Genomic DNA, 19,920 nt, shown 5'->3' with positions numbered 1-19,920 from the left:
TTGGGGGAGGACAATGACTCCAGGTTAAAATAATTGAAAGAAAAGAAAAGCAATAAAGGAGAAAACATGGGAAAACTCGAAGTTTGAAAAGGAAGAAATGAATGAAATAGAAGTAATTCAGCCATAGGATGTGGATCAAGCAAGAATTTGGAGGGCCATAAATAAGAGTCAGTATTTTCAAAGATAAAGATGACTAAAAATGAATTTGTGCTCTCTGCAGAATGAAAATAGTCTTCTTTAAAATTAACCAAAGAAGCAGTATAAAGCAAAGGAAATCAAGTGTCATCTGTAATTAAATGGAGGCCTTGGGATGTTGCTTAAGATAAAATTCAGTATCATCTCTTCAAAATAACTTAATAATGAAGATCATATGGGAGAATCAAATGAGTTTTGAAGACATTCTTTCAGAGAACACAATGACAAGAATGAAATATTGCAGATGTGCAGATAGTAAGGATGTCCATGGAAACAAATTATCCACCGATAATCCAATTACCTGTTGCTTGCAGATCTCCAATCTGTTAATTATCTCCATTTATTTTGAATCAGCTTTCCGCCATTGAGATTCGTTAAGGGTCTTCTCAAGTTGGTGCAAAGATTCAGTTTTTTTTTGGTCAAGGAAAATGTCCTGCTAGTTTTACCACTTTCATTGGATTTCTCTTTTTTGATTCACATTAAATTTAATATCATTTTTTTTTTTTATAAAATGTGAAAAGCATGGTCAAAAGCATCTACAAGTGTTGAAGCAGTCATTAAATATATTAAGCTAGTATTGACATTATTTATGGAATTCTATAATGGTAGCACCATATAGAAGGCATAAAATGTGATTTATTTTATGTCTTACTAATATTAATTTCTGCTGCTGTTCATATCATTCTATTTCACCACATCAGCAAAGATGATTATGTATTCATGATGCAATGCCAAGATAGTACAGGGAAAATGAAAAGGGCTGAACCAATTACATTTTTTTCATTCAGTCATACTTCTTATTTTCATGATTTCCTAGCCAATCATTTCCACTATTATCTTAAGATGGCCAGTGTAACAGGCCCAAAGAAACCTTGGTAGAATCATTGCTGAGAACTTGTGGGGAGAAATAAATCAGGATGGCTCAAGGACAGTGTGGCAGAAAGATAAAATTCAGCAGTGAAAATAAACATGGGTCCACCTACTGAGGAACTAAGATATAGTGGTCATTAAGCAGTCAGGAGGGTTGCTTTCTATGAGCACAGGCTGGGCAGAAGATCAAAAGCCCAGTTCAAAAGGCAGCCACAGGGACTGTAAGGGACAGTGACTTCAGTCCAGTGAAAGGCAATCTTTACATTATCAACCATATAAGGGAATATATGACACCCCTTTTTAATCACATCTACAAGCATGGATAGGATGTTATAGTCTGTAGCAGATTCTTCAGGTGGAAAATACAGTTATACACAGAGAACAGAAGTATAGTATATAGTCTGTATCAATGGAAGGACTTTGGGTTGCATTTTCGGTAGGCACATAGAGCACCATGAGGAACACTGAATAATTTGAGGTTATTAGGAAGTGGAGTTTTCAAAAGGCTGGGACCAATAGATCACAAAAATCCTCATGGTCTGCAAGGGATACAGTAAGATTCCTCAAGAGGTGATGCTATAGCCCCCAGGTCCTGAGGTCTCCCAGCTACCTACCTAATGGTTGTAATCGAAAGGAGCAGTGATTTTAAGCCATTGTCACTCTGATTCTATTTTAAATAAATGTTGCTGTGTTCCACTTATACTAATGCTTAATATAAGCATTAATGGGCCAATTTATGAGTAATTTGAGGGTTCTAGAGAGCAGTGCTAGAGAAGCAGTGTGACAGTGAAAAGAGCACAGGCCTGGGACTCAGAGGACCTGGATTTTAATTCTGGCTCTGCCAATTGCTTGCTGTATGCAAGAGACCTCAGGCAAGTCACCTAATTTATCTGGGCCTCCATTACTTCTTCTGTAAAATAGGTATTAAATCCTATCCCTTCCAACTTAGACTGAGACCCATGTGGGACCTGATTAACTTGTACCTACCCCAGCTCTTAGAACAGAGCTTGACACAGGGTAAGAACTTAACAAATACCACTAAAAAAGCTTATATAAAATCAAAAGCTCTCTTACTCCCATCCTCTGTCACACTTGCTTTCCTAAATCTGGAGATGGCCAACATCTCTCAGCATAGAGAAGCAGCAAGGCTCAGTGGAAAGAGCATGGGCTTGGGAGTAAGATGCTGTGGATTCTAATCCCACCTCCACCACTTGTCAGCTGTGCCTTCTCTGTGCCTCAGTTATCTCACCTGTAAATTGGGGATTAAGACTGTGAGCCCCACATGGGACAACCTGATAAGCTTCTATCTATCCCAATGCTTAGAACAGTGCTTGGCACATAGTAAGCCCTTAACAAATTCCATCATTATTATTTCCCTAACTTACCAAAGCTGCTCATCCCAAACACATTCTCCAAAGAGCTTTCCAGGACTCTACCCCAGCACAAATCCAGTACTACCTAAGGTTCCTTCCCTACAGCTGACTCTCATAGCAGCAATTTAAAGGCACCTCATTAAACAGCAGCTTCATTCAAACAATGCTTGTTTGGGCTGTAGCTGCCAGCCAGTAGAGTGTGGAGTATGGGGTTGGCCACAGTGAAATTCCCTGAAGATTGCTGGACCGGTACTGCCTTCCTGACAGAGGCATTTTAACCACTGAACAAAGGTATAGTCAATGGAAGAAAATGGAGAATCTGTTTGGTGACTTTGGAATATGACAAAATCTTCAATTAGATTCTTGATAGAATCTCAATAGGAACTGAAAAAAGGATATAGCAAGAAATGCAACTGAGAAAGGTACAAAAGTAGATAAGGGTTAGTTTGACATCCCTGAAAAGGAGGATTCCTTTAATTTGGTTAAAGGAAGAATATATGAGAAACTTTCCATAATAATGGTGGCATTTGTTAAGTCCTTTCTATGTGCCAAAAACTTGATAAGTGCTGGCATAGCTAGGAGATAATCAGGTTAGACTCAGTCTTTACCCCATAAGTGGCTCATTCTAAGGAGATGAACAAGTATTGACTTCCCATTTCACAGATGAGGGAACTGAGGCACAGAGACATTAAGTGATCTGCCCATACTCACCTGTCAAGTGGCATAAATGGTATTAGAATTCAGGTCCCTTGATTTCCAGGCCAGTGGTCTTTCCACTGTGCTTTAACACTTAGGAGAATTATTCAAGGAGAATCAACAGATAATTTCAACACAGTCAGAATAGTGGAAGAGGATTGTCTCCTGAATATAGTTCAGGGATGAAAAGAAAAATGGAAGTTAATTATAACTAATTGAAAAAATCGATGATGTGGTCTGGAGGAATATTTGCTCCTTCCCAGGTGACACACACATCTCTTTATATTCTATTGCTCTTTCCCATCTGTGGTTTATTTTAGTTTCTGTCCTTCACATAGGAGTGTGTGCTTCTTGAGATAAGAGATCACATATCCTAATTTGATTATGCTTTCCCTAGCACTTAATACCATGCTCTGCACAGTATAGGAGCTCAGTAAATATTATTGATTCTTTCTGTACTTTTCCATGTACCAGTGTGTTGTACTCAGAACATACTGAATAAATAGTATTACTGCTACTAAGCTATTTTTATAGAAATACAAAATCAATACTTTAATCTCACATAGCAGTACTTAATGGTGGTATTTAAGTGCTTACTAGGTGCCAAGCACTGTTCTAAGCCCTGGAGTAGATGCAAGGTAATCAGGCTGTCCTACCTGGGGCTCACAGTCTTAATTCCCATTTTACAGATGAGGGAATTAAGGCAAAGAGAAGTTAAGTGACTTGCCCAAGGTCACACAGCAGACAAGTGGCGGAGCAGGGATTAGAACCCACGACCTCGGACTCCCAAGCTCATGTTCTTTCTACTGAGCCATGCTGCTTCTCTGCATTGTCCATGTAGTATATTCTGATATTTAATCTGAGAATTGAGGTGAGGTCTAAAGATATTCTGAGTATTGGTTGGGGCACTGCAGAATTCTGCTATCTCCACTTAATCCTAATCACTTTTTTTTTTAATGGTATTTGTTAAATGCTTAATATATGTCAGGCATTATACTAAATACTGGGGGTAGAAACAAGCCAATCAGATTGGACACAGTCCCTGTCCCACATAGGGCTCACAGTCCTAATCCACATTTTGTGATGAGGTAACTGAGTCACCGAGAAGTTAAGCAACTTGCCCAAGGTCACACAGCATACAAGTTATGGAGTCAGGATTAGAACCCAGTTTCTTCTGAATTCCAGGCCAGTGCTCATCTACAAGGCCATATCCCCCCAAAACTAACTGTCAGTGAGGTGAGAGAGTCAGTGTTATTCTCTGGTTCAGAAGTGGATCTCTACTGGACTGGCCCAATCCCTAGCTCATAATGAAAGAAATGTGGAATTTCTTTTCTTCATTTTATACTCTAAAAAATTAATAATGGTTTTTATTACAGTTTACTTCATTCACTTGCTTTTATTGAGTGCTTACTGTGTGCAGAGCACTGTACTAAGTGCTTGGGAATAGCTTCACAATAAACTCACAGTCTGGGTAGGGGGAGACAGATATCAATACAAATAGACATTAATATAAATAAAATTACAGATATATGTATAAGTGCTCGGAGGTGGGGGAAGAGCAAAGAGAGCAAGTAAGAATGATGCAGAAGGGAGTGGGAGAATAGGAAAAGTGGGGCTTAATCCAGGAATGCCTCTTGGAGGAGATGTCCCTTCAGTATGGCTTTGAAGGAGGCGGAAAAGTAATTCTCTGGTAGATTTGAAGAGGGAGGGCGTTGCAGGTCAGTGTAGAATGTGAGCCGGGGTCGGCAGTGAAACAAGCTGTAAGCCCGTCATTGGGCAGGGATTGTCTCTATCTGTTGCCGAATTGTACATTCCAAGCACTTAGTACAGTGCTCTGCACATAGTAAGTACTCAATAAAAGCTACTGAATGAATGAACAAGCAAGATCAAAGCACAGTGAGAAGGTTAGCACCAAAGGAGTGAAGTGTGGAGTCTGGTTTATAGAAGGAGAGAAGCGAGTTGAGGGAGGAGGGTGTGAGGTGATGGACTGCTTTTAAGCTAATGGTGAGGAGTTTCTGTTTGATACAGAGGTGGAAAGGCAACCACTGGAGATTTTTGAAGAGTTAAATGTTTTGTCCTGAACGTTTCTGAAGAGAGAAACTTTGTAACCTTCTATTGAGATGGAAAAGTACAATAAAAACAGCAAAGAAGTAAAAATAGCAGAAGAGTGAGTTACCAACATAAAACTCCCCTCACTGGAATTACAGTAACTTTGGATCTAAGATGTCCACTTGAGCTTTCACTTCCATCATTCCTTAATGCCTTGGAAATTGGAGCAGTGGAGAGCACATTATGGGTCATGTATATTTTGAAACCAACATTATCAAGCAAATAGAAGCTAGTTTCCTGGCAAGCTACCCTTGTAAAATGACCCGCTTTCTTCCTTGGGTCATTACTCTTTGTATAGCAGTAACAGCTATCATGTACAACAGCATGGTTACCCTTGTGATAATAGGCTAATAATTATCTAAGAACCTGCTCTATTGAACTGCTTCTTCTGAATGAAAAGCTCATACTTGATACTTTGAAAAGTGTATCATTATCTTCATTATCATACCTTCATTATCAAGGGTTTTTTGTGTTTTTGTTGTTTTTTTTTCTATTAAAGTTTCCAGAAAGTGTAGTCACCTTCAGGCTTGAGATTTATGTTTGAAAGTGTCAGGGAATCAAAACTGTTCACTGGCTGGTTTCTTGCCTTTGCTTTTCCCTATGAAATCCTATGACCCGTAGGACAAAGGAAATGTACATAAGTGACAGCACTCAAAATGAAAATCTTCTTCCCTATCAGTAGCAGCAGCAGATTGATTTTCCTTTTTCACTGCACAATTCAACAAGTCTCATTCTCTTGCTTTTTCCTTTTAATGTACTCTCCCAAGTGCCTAGTAGAATGCTTGGTACAAAGTAGGAGCTCATAAACACTAGGAAATGAAACTTTCTGATTTCTCGTACAAATAAATATCACCTCCCACTTTTCTCCAATTTGTGTTTGCCCATTTTTCCTGTCTATTATTATTTTCACTTAACAAATATGGAGTCTCATCCAAGTGCTTTTAATTTGCATACCATTTTGTTCCCCAAGGCAATAAAAGTTCTTATCACTTTAATCTTCTGAGAGGTGGGGGACTGCTTTCTCTGGCCTTTCTAAATGGCTCAACAGATTAAATATAGGCAGGGTTACTTACTCTTATACTGTTTAAGAGCTGGCACTTTAAAGCTATTGCAACCTTTTTTTTATGATATTTGTTGAGCATGTACTATGTTCCAGGCATTGTTCTAAGAGCTGTGGTGGATGCAAGCTTATCACTTTGGACACAATCCATGTCCTTCAAAACACAACTCAAAGTCTAGGGGCAGTGATAGTTTTTCCCCAAATTAAAGACCCACCACTCTCTTAGTTTATATATGAAAATATGCATACAAACATGACTTTGGTTATATCTTCATCTGAATGATCTCAACTACAACATGGTTAATTGGCTATGTATTATCTTTTACCTGCCATCACACCATTTACAGCATATTCATTCTCTGGAAGTTCAACTGATGCCTGTTCATACATGTGACAATTCCCTATTGAAAGTTTTTACTAGCTCTGTCTCTGTGAAGCAGCTTGGCTTAGTGGAAAGAGCAAGGGCTTGGGAGTCAGAACTTGTGAGTTCTAATCCCACCTTTGCCACTTGGCTGCTAGGTGACCATGGGCAAGTCACTTAACTTCTCTATGCCTCAGTTACCTCATCTGTAAAATAAGGATTAAGACTGTGAGCCCCATGTGGGACAACCTGATTACTTTGTTTCTACCCCAGTGCTTAGAACAGTGCTTGGCAAATTATTACTATTTTTATTTGTAGATGTACAGTTAATGCCAGTGTTGTGCCAACTGCCTATGCCCAGTAACAAATAATTGTGGTTTTTCTAATTAACATTGATTATGTGCCAGGCACTGAACTATGCACTGGGGTAGATACAACATAATCAAGTCAGATACAGTCTCTGTCCCACATAAGGCTCACATTCTAGGGAGGAGAAAGAAAAGGGATTTAATTGATAATTTACATATGAGGAAACTGAAATACAGAGAAGTTGTGACTTGCCCAAGGTCACAGCAGGCAAGTGACAGAACCATGGTTAGAACTTGCTTTTTTATGACTTTCAGCCTTTTGCTAGTTCCACTAAACCATGCTGTTTCTCAAATAGGAAGGCTACAGTAGAAGAAAGGTTCAGGAAAACCCATTGACATTCATTGTGACTAACATTAAACTGTCTCATGGTTCATCTTTTATAATTCTCTCAAAAGGGAGTGACATTTGTCTCTTTCCCCAGCCTCTAGAGAATACTATAATTGGAGCTGGGCTAGAGACAGCAGAAATGGAAAAGCGTTCTCATTCCCAAAGTGATGGCTGAGGAAGTAGCTGGAACCTGAAAGGGGTGGAAGTCCCCTTCCGAGTATGGTTGTCTCTGCTGTAGCATTGGGGAAGACCAGGAAAGTAAGAAAGATGGAAGTAGGTAAGACGAAAAAGATAGAAACTGGACAAGGAAGGAAATGGGAAGGAAGTAATGAGGGAAAACAGATAGGCAGTGGGAAATGGGAAAGTTTCATTTATTCATTGTTGTATTTATTGAGAGTTTACCATGTGCAGAGCATTGTACTAAGCGCTTGGAACATACAATTGGGCAACAGATAGAGACAATCCCTGCCCAACAACTGCTCACAGTCTAAAAGATGGAATATGATATGGAGAAGGAGGAAGAAATACAGATAGAAAATGAAGGGATTAGAGAAAGTAAAATAGAAGCAAGAAGAGGTGGATCAGGAGCCCTGAAATCTCAACTAGCAACTTGAAAAGTGTAAAATCCACTAAATAATACAGAAAGGAAAGAATCATATTGCTGATAAGGATGAATCATCTTTCAGCAGGAAGTATTCTATATTTGTATTTGCTCTTCAAGCAGTTTATCTCATCATTTCTCATTATTTACTGAACACCTACCATTTGCAGGGCACTGTAGTGTAAGGCTCATTTTTAGTAAAGGGAGAGAGAATCCAACACTATTCACAGTCCTTGACCACATTTACTAAAAGATGGGTTGTCAATTGGAACTAGCTTATTTGTCTTTGGATTGCTCTCTAAACTACAGCACGTGAGGTTGGACAAAAACACACTCTTGGTTGTTGAAGTAGAAGTAGGGTCAGAAAAATTCATATCTGAGTTCCCTCTTGTATGTATCTGCTTACACACAAACCAGTCTCAGGCAGGCATATAAGTGAATTAATATACCTTGTGTTGTTTTTCTAGTGTTTCCTTCTACATAGTTACTATATTACTCTTTCATTTTTATTGGTATTCTTTCATTCATATTATTATGTAATACTAATTGTGTTATTTTTATAAGTTCTTACTCAGTGCCAGGCACTGTACTAAGCACTGGGGTAGATACAAGCAAATCAGGTTGGATACAGTCCCTATCCCTCACATGGGGCTCACAGCCTCAATCCCCATTTTAGAGATGAGGTAACTGAGGCCCAGAGTAGTGAACTGACTTGCCCAGGGTCACACAGCAGATTAGTGGCAGTTGTCTGGTGTCTTCTCTAGACTGTATAGTCCTCTGTTGTATCCAAGATCTCATCTACCTCACCACTGACCCCTTTCCCACAACTTCCCTCTAGCCTGGAACTCCCTCCTCCTCCTCCATGTATGGCAAATCACCCCTGTCCCCCTCCCCCACGACCTTCAAAGCCTGATTAAAATCAAACCTCCTCCAAAAGTCCTTCCCCATTTAAGCCCTCTTTTTCCCAGCTCCCTTTCCCTTCTGTATCATCTATGCCCTTGTATCTGTGACCTTTGTGCATTTGACATTCGATCCACCTTCAACTCCACAGCACTTACCTATATATCTATAAATTACATATTATAAATTATATTTATATTAATGTCTGTGTTCCCCTCTTGACTGTAAGCTCATTGTGGGCAGGGAATGTTTCTGCCAACTCTGGTGAATTGTACTCTCAAGAGCTTAATATACTTGGTGCTCTGCACAGTACGTGATCAGTAAATACCATTGATTGACTGATTGATTTTTCCTTCCCTGGATTCACAATCTAAGTAGAAGGGGGAACAGATATGTAATTACCATTTTACAGAGGAGAAAGTGAGGCAAAGAGAAGATAAGCGACTTGCCCAGTTTACTATCACTCCTAGAAAACTGAATCATACATTTAATAATAAAATAACATGAGAAATGTCATATTTGGTCTGGCCAAAGGTCTATCCAGCTAACTATTCTTTCTCCAACAGAGAGTACTTGGAGGAATGGGGTAATGGTTTTCTTCCTTATATCAAATCTCAATGTTAGGATATACGATCTATCTTTACTTTATTTCCTGTTAACTCTTCATGTATCCAATGTCCATGAATCAAGATTGCTCTTTAGCTTCCTAATTTCTCCAACTTTTCCTTTTAATATCCCTGACTTTTCCCTCTGATAACCCATGCTGACCTTTCATCCCTAAATATAGACAAATCTTTCTTGATGCTATTGTTACTCTAATACAATTTAGTTCTCAGTATTGATCTATGCTTTGTATTTAGAAAGATTCTTATCTTTGGAAGAATGCAAAAGTTAGGACTGTATTTTCATTGAGAGAATAGATATACAATTGCAACTATAAAAGTCTGAAATCCCAAAATAGTGAAATTTTAGATATTTTATAAATAGTTAATAAAAACAAAAGGAATACACTAATTTAGGAAGTCACTAATAAATCCAACTACATACTAGAAGCAAATATTTCTTAATTGTCATTTATAGTATCAGCCTATAAGGAAACAGAAACTCCCCTGTTAAGGAAATTCACTCTTCTAATGTCATTAGCTACATTTTATCCTTCCCAAACTTGGTTCTTATCATAAAATATAAACTTTATTTTGACCACCTACATCTTCCCTCAAACTATTCAGGGAAACCTGGAATTCCTGGTAAAGCCTTCTTCAAGCACCTGTGTTCAAAACTCCAGGTTGCCCAAAAATAATAGGAAGCTAAAACCTTATGTATCCCACTAAAAATTATGGGATAATTATTAGAAGATCTTGCTGCCTCTGTGGAGTCCATCAGATTGTGCTACTCTGATCTGTCACTGTCTAGGTTGAGAGCTGAGAATTGTAATGAATTATATAGCATCTGTAACTCTAGGAATACAATTTAACCAGGGAAGTCAACTTTGACTGGCTAGCTTGACAGACCTGCCTTCATTCCAGTGAATTCTTCAACTGTAAATATTAAATTAGAATAATTTTTCTAATTTTCTTTGATAATTTTATGTGACTTTTTTCAGCCCAAATACCAGTTAATTGAAGATCATTTTTGATGGTAAATAGCCCAAATTGGTCCAGGTAAACTTTATGGACTAAGAGAAGAGAAAGAGAAGGTCCTCAAGGTTCTCTTTCAAGAGAAAGACATTCTGGATTATACATTCTATGACTGGCCTATTGGCCTATCACTCAGTCACTTAAAAAGATTCAAATACCTTCGGCAGTAAGCCCATCTCTAATTCTTGACAGTGTTACTTAAATATGTAGTGGAAGTTTCCAGCTTTACACTCTCTCTCTCTCTCTCTCTCTCTCTCTCTCTTGTTCTCCCTCTTAGACTTTCAAGATTTAGAACAATGTTCTGCACACAGTACAGTAAATATTACTGAATGAGTGATTATGAATTCAAGGATGTAGATCAGTGGGGAAACAGGAACAGAGATGGATATGGAAGGGAAAAAGTCCTCCCACCAAAAAAGGCTGCATTAACAAGCAAATCAGCAACCTGACATACAGGCTGCTGTCTTCCATTTCCCATCCTCACACTGAGGCTCACAGATCAATGACCCACAGTTTTATGGACCAACTTGACCATACATATGGTCCAATACTTAGTGTTATGTTGATTACTCCAATAAGGTCTTGTATCTCAAAACACTGTTTAGCATTAGAGTGATTACAAACATTACTCAACTGAACCAAACATGCACATAGAACTTTTTTTGAATTAGGGTATTCTTCACAGACTACTTTTCAAACTAAATGCAGTCATAAGACATCCAGGTAAGACTTCTCTCTCTATTCAGCTTCTTTTATAGAATTCCTTTACAAATCAGAAATGCACAGATAAATCATTTAAAACTTTGGGGCTAACAAAGGTTACACCCCATAATCAATTAATTTATCAAATAATCAAATTTAATGAGGTCTGTGTTGCAGAGCACTGTACTAAACACTGGGGAGAGTACAATACAATAGAGTTGGTAGATACTTGCTCCACCCACAGTGAGTTAGAGGATCTGAGTTCTAAATCCGATACACTACCTGACTGCTTGGGCAAGTCACCTAATTTATCTGTGTCTCAGTTACTTCATCTGTAAAATAGGGATTAAAACTGTGAGCCTCATGCAGGACAGGGATTATGTCCAACAATTATCTTATGTCTAAATGAGCATTTAATACAGTGCCTGGAAAATAGTAAACATTTTTTTAAAAATCATAAAAAGAGCTTTACAGTCTAGAGAAGGGGACAAACATTAATAAAAAGAAATGAATTATGAGGATGTGCTTAAGTGCTGTGTGGTGAGGGAGGGGTGAATAAAGGATGGAAATCCCAGTGTAAGTGTGATACATAAGGGAGTGGGAGAAGGCCAAATGAGGACTGAGTCAGGGAAGAGCTCTTGGAGGAGATGTGCTTTTAATTCATCTTTGAAGATGGGCATATCTATTGGCTGTTGAAAATGAAGAGGTAGGACATTCCAGGCTAAAGGCAGGACATGAGTTAGGAGTTGGTGGTCACATATATGAGATTGAAACACAGTGAGTAGCTTGGTATTAGGGAACTGAAGTGTGTGGGCTAGGTTGTAATAGGAAATCAGAATGGTAAGATAGGAGAGAGTCAAGTCATTATTCATTCAATCATATTTACTGAGCATTTACTTTGTGCAGAATGCTGTACTAATTGCTTGGAAAGTATAATTTGGCAACAAATAGAGACAATCCCTGTCCAAAGGGTTCACAATCTAGAAAGGGAGAGACAGACAAAACAAAACAAAGCAAGTGGACAGGCATAAATTACATCAATGTAAATAAATAGAATTATAGATATATAGACATCATTAATAAAATATAGAACAATAAATATGTACATATATACACAGGTCCTGTGGGGCAGGGAGGGGATTATAGCTGAGGGAGGGAGTAGGAGCGATGGGGAGGGAAGGAGAAGCAGTGGAAAAGGGAGGCTTAATCTGGGAAGGCCTCCTGGAGGAGGTGAGATCTCAGCAGGGCTTTGAAGGGGGGAAGTGTGCTAGTTTTGCTAGTTTTGAGAACCATAAGAGGACAGTAGCCATGAAGCCAAGGTTGGGTAATGTTTCCAGGAAAGGAGGTGAGTAAATAGTGTTGAAGGAAGCTCAGTGGTCAAGTAGGATTAGGATGGAGTAGAGGATGTTGGATTTTGCAAGAAAGAGATCATTGGTGATTTTGAAAGGGCAGTTTTCATGGAATGAAGGAAACAGAAGTCTGATTGGAGAGAGTCAAGGGCAGAATTGAAGAAGAGGAAGTTGAGGCAGTGGATGTAGAAAACTCACTGAAGGAGTTTGGAAAGGCATTGGAGGAAGGAAATGGGGCAATAACTGGAGGGAGCTGTGCGGTCAAGGGAAGGTTTCTTTAGGACAGGGGAGACTTGCATGCATGTTTGAAAGCAATTCAACTTCGGACAGTGAACAGTTAAAAATGTTGGTAATGTAGGGAAGAAGGGGGCGGGGGGAAAGCACTTTGAACAGAGAAGTAGTGTTGCCTAATGAGTAGAGCACAGACCTGGGAGTCAGAAGAATCTGAGCTCTAATCCTGCCTCTGCAACTTGTCTGTTGGGTGACCCTGGACAAGTCACTTCCCTTCTCTGTCCCTCAATTACCTCATTTGTTAAATAGTTATTAAGACTGTGAGCCCTATGTGGGACAGGGACTCTTTCCAACACAATTTGCTTGTATCCCCCTCAGTGCTTAGTACAGTATCTGGCACATAGTAAGCACTTAAACACCATTATAATAATAATAATAATAATAGTTACTATTATCAGTAGTAGTATTATAAAGTGATTAGGGATGATGGGGTCAGAAACAGATTTTGAGAGGAGTTGGGAACTCTTCACTTGAGATACTGTGAAAAGATGAGAGAATTGAAAAGTGGGCAGGAGGAGGCGGGGACTGGAGAGGAGCAGGGGAGATTTTATGCAGAACACTGCTGATGGTTTCAATTTTCTCAATAAAGAACATGGCCAGATCACTGGAGACAAGAGGTTTGTGAGGTAGGGGGACAGGGGGTTTAACTTTGGTGTCTTTCAGATTTGGATCAAGTTTGGTCTGGGAGTAGGGGGATCACTGTTGGGTTTAAATCCCAAATGTGGCCCAAACAGAAATCTTAATGCTCAGTGTCTAAACTACTTACAGGCTTTGAAAACCATTGTAAGGTCACCAGATCAGCAATTAAGAAATTGCTGTGGCAAGATTTAAGACCACTAAGGTTCCAGTAAATGATTTTAACTGTGATTAATAGTAATGTTCTAAAACTTCTATTTATATATTGAGAATATCTTGTAGATTGTAAGTTCTCAATGGACAGGGTCTTTAATTCCCACCTGTGTATTCTTTCTCATTGCTTAGTACAGTGCTCTGCACAGAGAAAGTGCTTAATATTACTACTACTACTACTAATTGATCGCAGGATAAAATAAAGGCAGCTTCCCTAGGTGTCTAACTTCCTCTAATAAAATTAGAACCTAAGAGAATTTTATTTAGTAATTGTTGCATTAGCCCCTAATTTGCAAAGGAATTTGCATCCTCTTTCAGAAAGTCAGATGTTTAAAGTTTCTGTTTATTCTTTTTTCTTTAAGAAAAGAATGAACCTGGTAACTTGTTCTGAATTTTATCTCTGACTAATATGTCATTGCACCCCACATCAAGTCTTTATCTCTTAATTCATAATACAAAAGTCCATTTATAGTACAATATAATGGGCATATTTTACTTCTAATTACGATTACTCATCTGTTCACACCCACCAAGATTTCTACTGTGCTTTTAATTTATCACTGCTTACTTTAATGTATCCAGTTTAATCATGGTAAGACGAGGAATTAGATCATTATAACCAGAGCTGAGCTAAAGTAATTTAATTTTATTTTTTTAAAAAAAAATCAGAATGTTTTTGGTTTGTTGTGTGGGGGGGTGGGGGGGTGGAGCAATGATTTAAACACACACACACACACTCACACACACAATACCCTAAATCTTTTTTTTCCAATATTTTGGGGTGTGATTACCTGTCCTTAAAATCTTGCTTTTACCACCACTAACTCTCCAAAGAAAATTGTTGTAAATTTTGAAGATGTATTGAGTTTAAATAATAACTGTGATATTTAAGTGCTTACTGTGTGCCAATCACTACTAAGAGCTAGGGTGGATAAAAGCAAATCAGGTTGACACAGTCCCTGTCCCACATGGTGTTCACGGTCTCAATCCCCATTTTACAGATGAAATAACTGAGGCACAGAGAGAAATGAAGTGACTTGCCCAAGGTCACACAACAGACTAGTGGTGGAGCCTGGATTAGACCTCGCAAATTTCTGACTTCCAAGCCCGCGCTCTATCCACTACGCCATATTGCTTCCCATGTGTTTTACTATGAAGGACTCACTAACATATTTCAGTGGAAAAATAGTATTCTTTTATGGTATTTGTTAAGCACTTACCCTGTGCCAGTCCATGTCCCACATGGGGCTCACAGTCTTAATCCCCATTTTACTGATGAGGTAAGTGAGGCACAGAGAAGTGAAGTGAATTGCCTAAGATCCAGCAGCATTCAAGTATCAGAGGTGGGTTAAGAACACAGGTTCTTTTGATTCCCAGGGCTGTGCTCTAATCACTAGGTAATACTGCTTCTATTTCTGGATTATAAGAATGTATTTGGTCAGTCTATTAGCTTTCAAGTCTAAACAGAAAAAATATTGAATGAGTTAGGAACCCTCATCTCTCTTTCAAAGAGGTAACTTCCCACTTACGCAGCCTTGAAGTAGATATTTCCCTAAGTCTTTCATTGAACTTGTCACTTAAATTGTATTTCCTGAATTACCTCAAGTTTACAAACAATTGGAACTCAACCTCCTAAGTTTAGCATTTATCTATAACAGTGCAATTGAGTAGACAGATTCAAAATTTATATTAGACTAAAAAACACCACCAGTGTTCAACATTTTCATGTATTTATTATCATGATGATGCGTTCTACATAGCTCCCTACTTCCCTGCTCAATTCTTTTCAGTCCATATTCTCCCAGCACAGAATGATTCATGGTGGAAGACAACAGGGCAAAAACAAACTCTTAACCAGTGCTTCAGAAAATCTACCCCTCTTTCATTCTTAAAAGATCATCAGGGAGGACATTTTATAGAGCAAGGTTTAAAGGGCAGGACAGGGAGTGCGCTAATTGCATTAATGCCACTTAAATCTTGCTTACTTATTCATCTAGTTGCTGTTAAATCTCAACCATTAATTTCATTCTGATAAGTGGAAAAAACTAGTTTTCCTTTTAGTGCACCTCTTTAAGGGCATGAAATTGAAATCAAGAGGATGAGTAAAATTTCTTGGCAGGATGGTGTTTTAGGAATACCAGTTTGGTGAACTCTTGAAGAATTTTATTTGGAAACTCTGCAATATAGATCAAGTAATTCCTCTATAATGCAGTCATAATAATATTTATAAAGCACCTACTATGCACTAAGCATTAGGACAGAATCAAGATAATCAGATCATACACAGTCCCTGTCTCACATTAGGCTGACAGTCTGAGGGAGGAGAACAGGTTCTTTATCTTTCTTTTACATATGAGGAAATGGAGACAGAATAAGTCAGTCAATCAAATTTATTAGTTTGTAATGTGTGAAGAACACTGTACTAAGCATTTGGTGGAGTACAAAACAACACAACAGACACATTCCCTATCTACCATGAGCTAACAGTCTAAAGGGGGAGGGACATTAATATAAATAAATTACAAATAGGTACTTAAGTCTATGGGAGGAGAGGTGGAGGTTGAACCTACCAAGAGAAAACACCAAGGATATTGGCCTGTAAAAAAAAAAAAAAAAAAAAAAGGATGGTGGTGAAGTGATTTGCCCAAGGTTACACAACGGGCAAGTGGACAAGAACTACATCCAATCTAATCAGCTTGTATCTACCCCAATATTTAGTACAGTGACTTAACAAATACCATAAAAAAGTGGGGAGCCAGACTGTAAGTCTGTTGTGGGCAGGTATTGTCTCTCTGTTGCTGTATTGTACTTTCCAAATGCTTAGTCCAGTGCTTAGTCCAGTGCTTTGCACTTAGAAAATGTGATTGAATGAACGAATGACTAGAAGCTGGGTCTCCTGATTCCCAGTCCCTGCTGTAGTGAGATAAGTAGTTAGAAGCAGTGTGGCTTTATGGAAAGACAGCAGTCAGAGGATGTGGGTTCTAATGCCTCCTCTGCCACTTGTCTGCTGAGTGACCTTGGGCAAGTCACTTAACTTCTCTGTGCCTGTTACCTCATCTGTAAAATGGGGATTAAAGGTGTGAGCCCCATGTGAGACAACCTAATTACCCTGTACCTCCCCTCAGCGCTTAGAACAGTGCTTTGCACATAATAAGCACTTAACAAATACCATCATCATCATCATCGTCATAATTATCATGCCCAGCAGAAAGACCACAGGCCTGGGAGTCAGAAGGACCCAGGTTCTAATCACTTCTCTGACACATCTGCTGTGTGATCTTAGGTATGTCACTTCACTTCTGTGTCTCCGTTACCACTTCTGTAATAAAGGGTTTAAGACTGTGAGCCTTATGTGGGACATGGATTGTGCCCAACCCCAACTAACTTGTATCTGTCCCAACGCAATGCTTGTCACATAGTAAGCACTTAACAAATACCATTAAAAAGAAAAAAAAAAAAGCAGCCTTCAACGTATTAACTTTCTGGGTTTTGTCATGTCTTGCTAGCTTCCTCTTATACCTGTTGCTTTCTGAGTAATAGGGCAACCATATTTTGATTAATCTTTGTAATTACATACCACATACATTTTTTTTCAACCATCTGCCTCTGATAATGCATGGAGTTGTATGCATCAACACTGTATTGATACTGGTCAAAGGTTGGAGAATCTTGAAAGGAAACCAATTGTGTACCTTGGAAAAATAAAGGACTTTTCTCTCAGGGTCATTTTCTACTACTTTCCAAAAGATGAGTCATTTAGAAATGATTAAATAGGCAAAAACCAATTGCTTTTGTGACTTTCAGTTTTAATCTAGAGACTGTAGAAGGTTGTTTTGTTCAGATTTTCAAGAAGAGGCTCTGTAAAGCAAAATCTATCATCAGTTTATCACCCTGCAACTCAATGATAGCTTTTCAAGTCATGTCTCCCAAGGCAAAATTAGTGACTCAATTGATTATGAATTATTCAGGTAAATGGGTCATAAATGGAGATTTGAAAGCTAAAATATAGCCGGTGTCACAAATCACCCAGTGAAGAAATTTTGAAGTTGAGAGAGGAAAGTATGAAAGCTTTCACCTCAGAGAACATGCACCTTGTGACTCAAGAGCCTGAGGGAGATAAAAAAATAATTCTAATTATGCAAAATGATTTTCTGAATAAAAAAATCACATATCTTGGGGTGAGCCTCTGGAGGCTCAAATCACTAACTCCTTCTGTATTTGTCAGTTTCAAAATTGTTTTTTATAAAGTAGTCCCTTACAGTCCCAGAATTGATGGGCTGATTTAAAACAGAAGCATCATCTATTCTGAAACTAGACTTCACCAGCATTATGGAATTAACTACTTGTTTTCTTTTTTTTATTTTAACTTAGGATTGCATTATCTTTACTACATTTTAAAAATCTCCTCTAGGATTTCTATTGCTTAAGTGTCTCTCACCAATGAGAACTTGGTTAAATTGCTCATAAGAAGAGAGAAGAGAGGTTGTAAATTGCAGATTTCCCAATTCCCATAGCAGTTCCGGAATCTGTACAGTTGAGGGCATTAAAATGTCATTTGACCCTACTGTAGTCTGATAAAATAAAATGCTTTTTTCCCTTTTCTGAACAGTGTTTCTTACTCTCATTTTTCCTTAATACTAGTAGTAGGAGTAGTAATGGTTTTAATTAAGAGCTTACTGTGGGAACAGTACTGTACCAGGTTTTGGGAAAGGTACAAACATACAATTCCTTAAGGGGATGACAATCAAAGACTAAGAGAAGGGAAAAAGAACAGGGAACACAGACACATGAGGAAAGATGAAACAATAAAAGCACAAAAGCAGCATAAAAAACAAGGACCATAGTACATACAAGGAGAGGGCACTGTGTCTAAAGGAGTCATGTTCCCTGCTCTTCATGGCTCAGAGTCCTCCAGTCTCAAATATACTATTTTTTTCTTATTGACTCTCTGCCCTTTGGTGCAGCTGCCTGAACAGGCAGCATAATATTTTATCTTTGCCATCTTTGGTTCTAACCTTTGATGATTTCTTGTCTTTTCTTGGACAGTGCTTATAAATGGATCTTGCTCATTTGATAAGTAGTCTAAACTCTCCACACCCAGGCAGGTATTGGTTAAAACAGAGAAAGATAAGCAGTGGGACAAGCAAATGTGTGTGTGTGTATTTATTATTTTTGTTTTCTTAACTTTTTTATACTTTTTTATACTTTTCAGAGTTACATTAAAAGTTTGAGATAAAACTTGCTAGGAGCATCCAAATACCAAAGAGCAAGATGGAAATTCCATGAAGAAAGAAAGAAAATGCCTGTGTCAGTCAAGACAGTATTTGGACATTATTGAAGATGGAACTAAAACAATTAAGCATGAGAATTGAAATTTAAACCCTTAGAGGATATGACTCTCCGTATTGATAATATTTACCAGCACATTCTCTTGCTATTTAATCCCCTGAAGAAACGAACATTTAATTAAATTCATAAGCTAGCCAGTTACAGTGTCAACAAATTAGGGACTTAAAATAACCCACAAAGAATGCACTGCAAGTCTTAGAACAGTCATTTTGATTTCCAATACAGAATTACAGACAGTTCTTGGTCTTATGATACATATGGTTCCTGAAAACAACTTCTTAATATGAACTGTAAAATGGAGAGATTTTTCTCATAGGAACAATGTTGTATATGGGGGTTTGTTTTTTTAAAGTTGTCAGGTACTCTATTTTTCAGATGTATTGCAAGCTCTCTCTGGCAGGAATAGTGTCTTCCTCTATTGCAGTCTGTCAAGTGGTCAGTCCAATACTCTACATAAAGTAGGAACTCAATAGGTATTATTGATTGAGTGTAACCTACATTATCCAGAATTGTGTACTGAACCAATTATAGATGAGTAATATAGCATCAATGATATATTTCACTTGACATAGAGGTGCCACAGTATGCTAGCCTGCTTTCGTTTCATTGGAAATCAAAATGTTGGGTCAACCCTGTCATGAGCCCCACACTGGGGATTAAGGAAGAGCCCTTAATATCAGGTTCTCTACCTACCAGAGATTTGACTCCCTTTGTAATGTGGGCACTCAAGTGACATGTACCAAAAGTGAAACCAAACACCAGTGTTATTTTATACTAAAAGCAGGGGTTAAGCACATACAAACACACATACACTTGAATTACAACACCTATACTTACCAATCCAACTGGTTTTTCCCAAGTCTTTGTGAAGATGAGCACCAT

General features: G+C 38.3%; 1 long non-coding RNA gene across 1 annotated transcript; it reads left to right on the top strand.

Annotated features, from left to right (window-relative positions):
• The first annotated feature begins 2,595 nt into the window (after window positions 1-2,595).
• Window positions 2,596-19,657, top strand: LOC103166333. Its single transcript, XR_484817.3, has 2 exons — window positions 2,596-2,729; window positions 18,902-19,657. It is a non-coding gene; the product is annotated as an uncharacterized LOC103166333 (long non-coding RNA).
• Window positions 19,658-19,920: the final 263 nt, after the last annotated feature.

The sequence above is a fragment of the Ornithorhynchus anatinus genome, chromosome 3 (assembly GCF_004115215.2).
Source record: "Ornithorhynchus anatinus isolate Pmale09 chromosome 3, mOrnAna1.pri.v4, whole genome shotgun sequence".
NCBI lineage: Eukaryota > Metazoa > Chordata > Mammalia > Monotremata > Ornithorhynchidae > Ornithorhynchus > Ornithorhynchus anatinus.
Note: the sequence above shows the minus strand (reverse complement) of the source record. Positions and strands in the feature narration are given on the sequence as shown.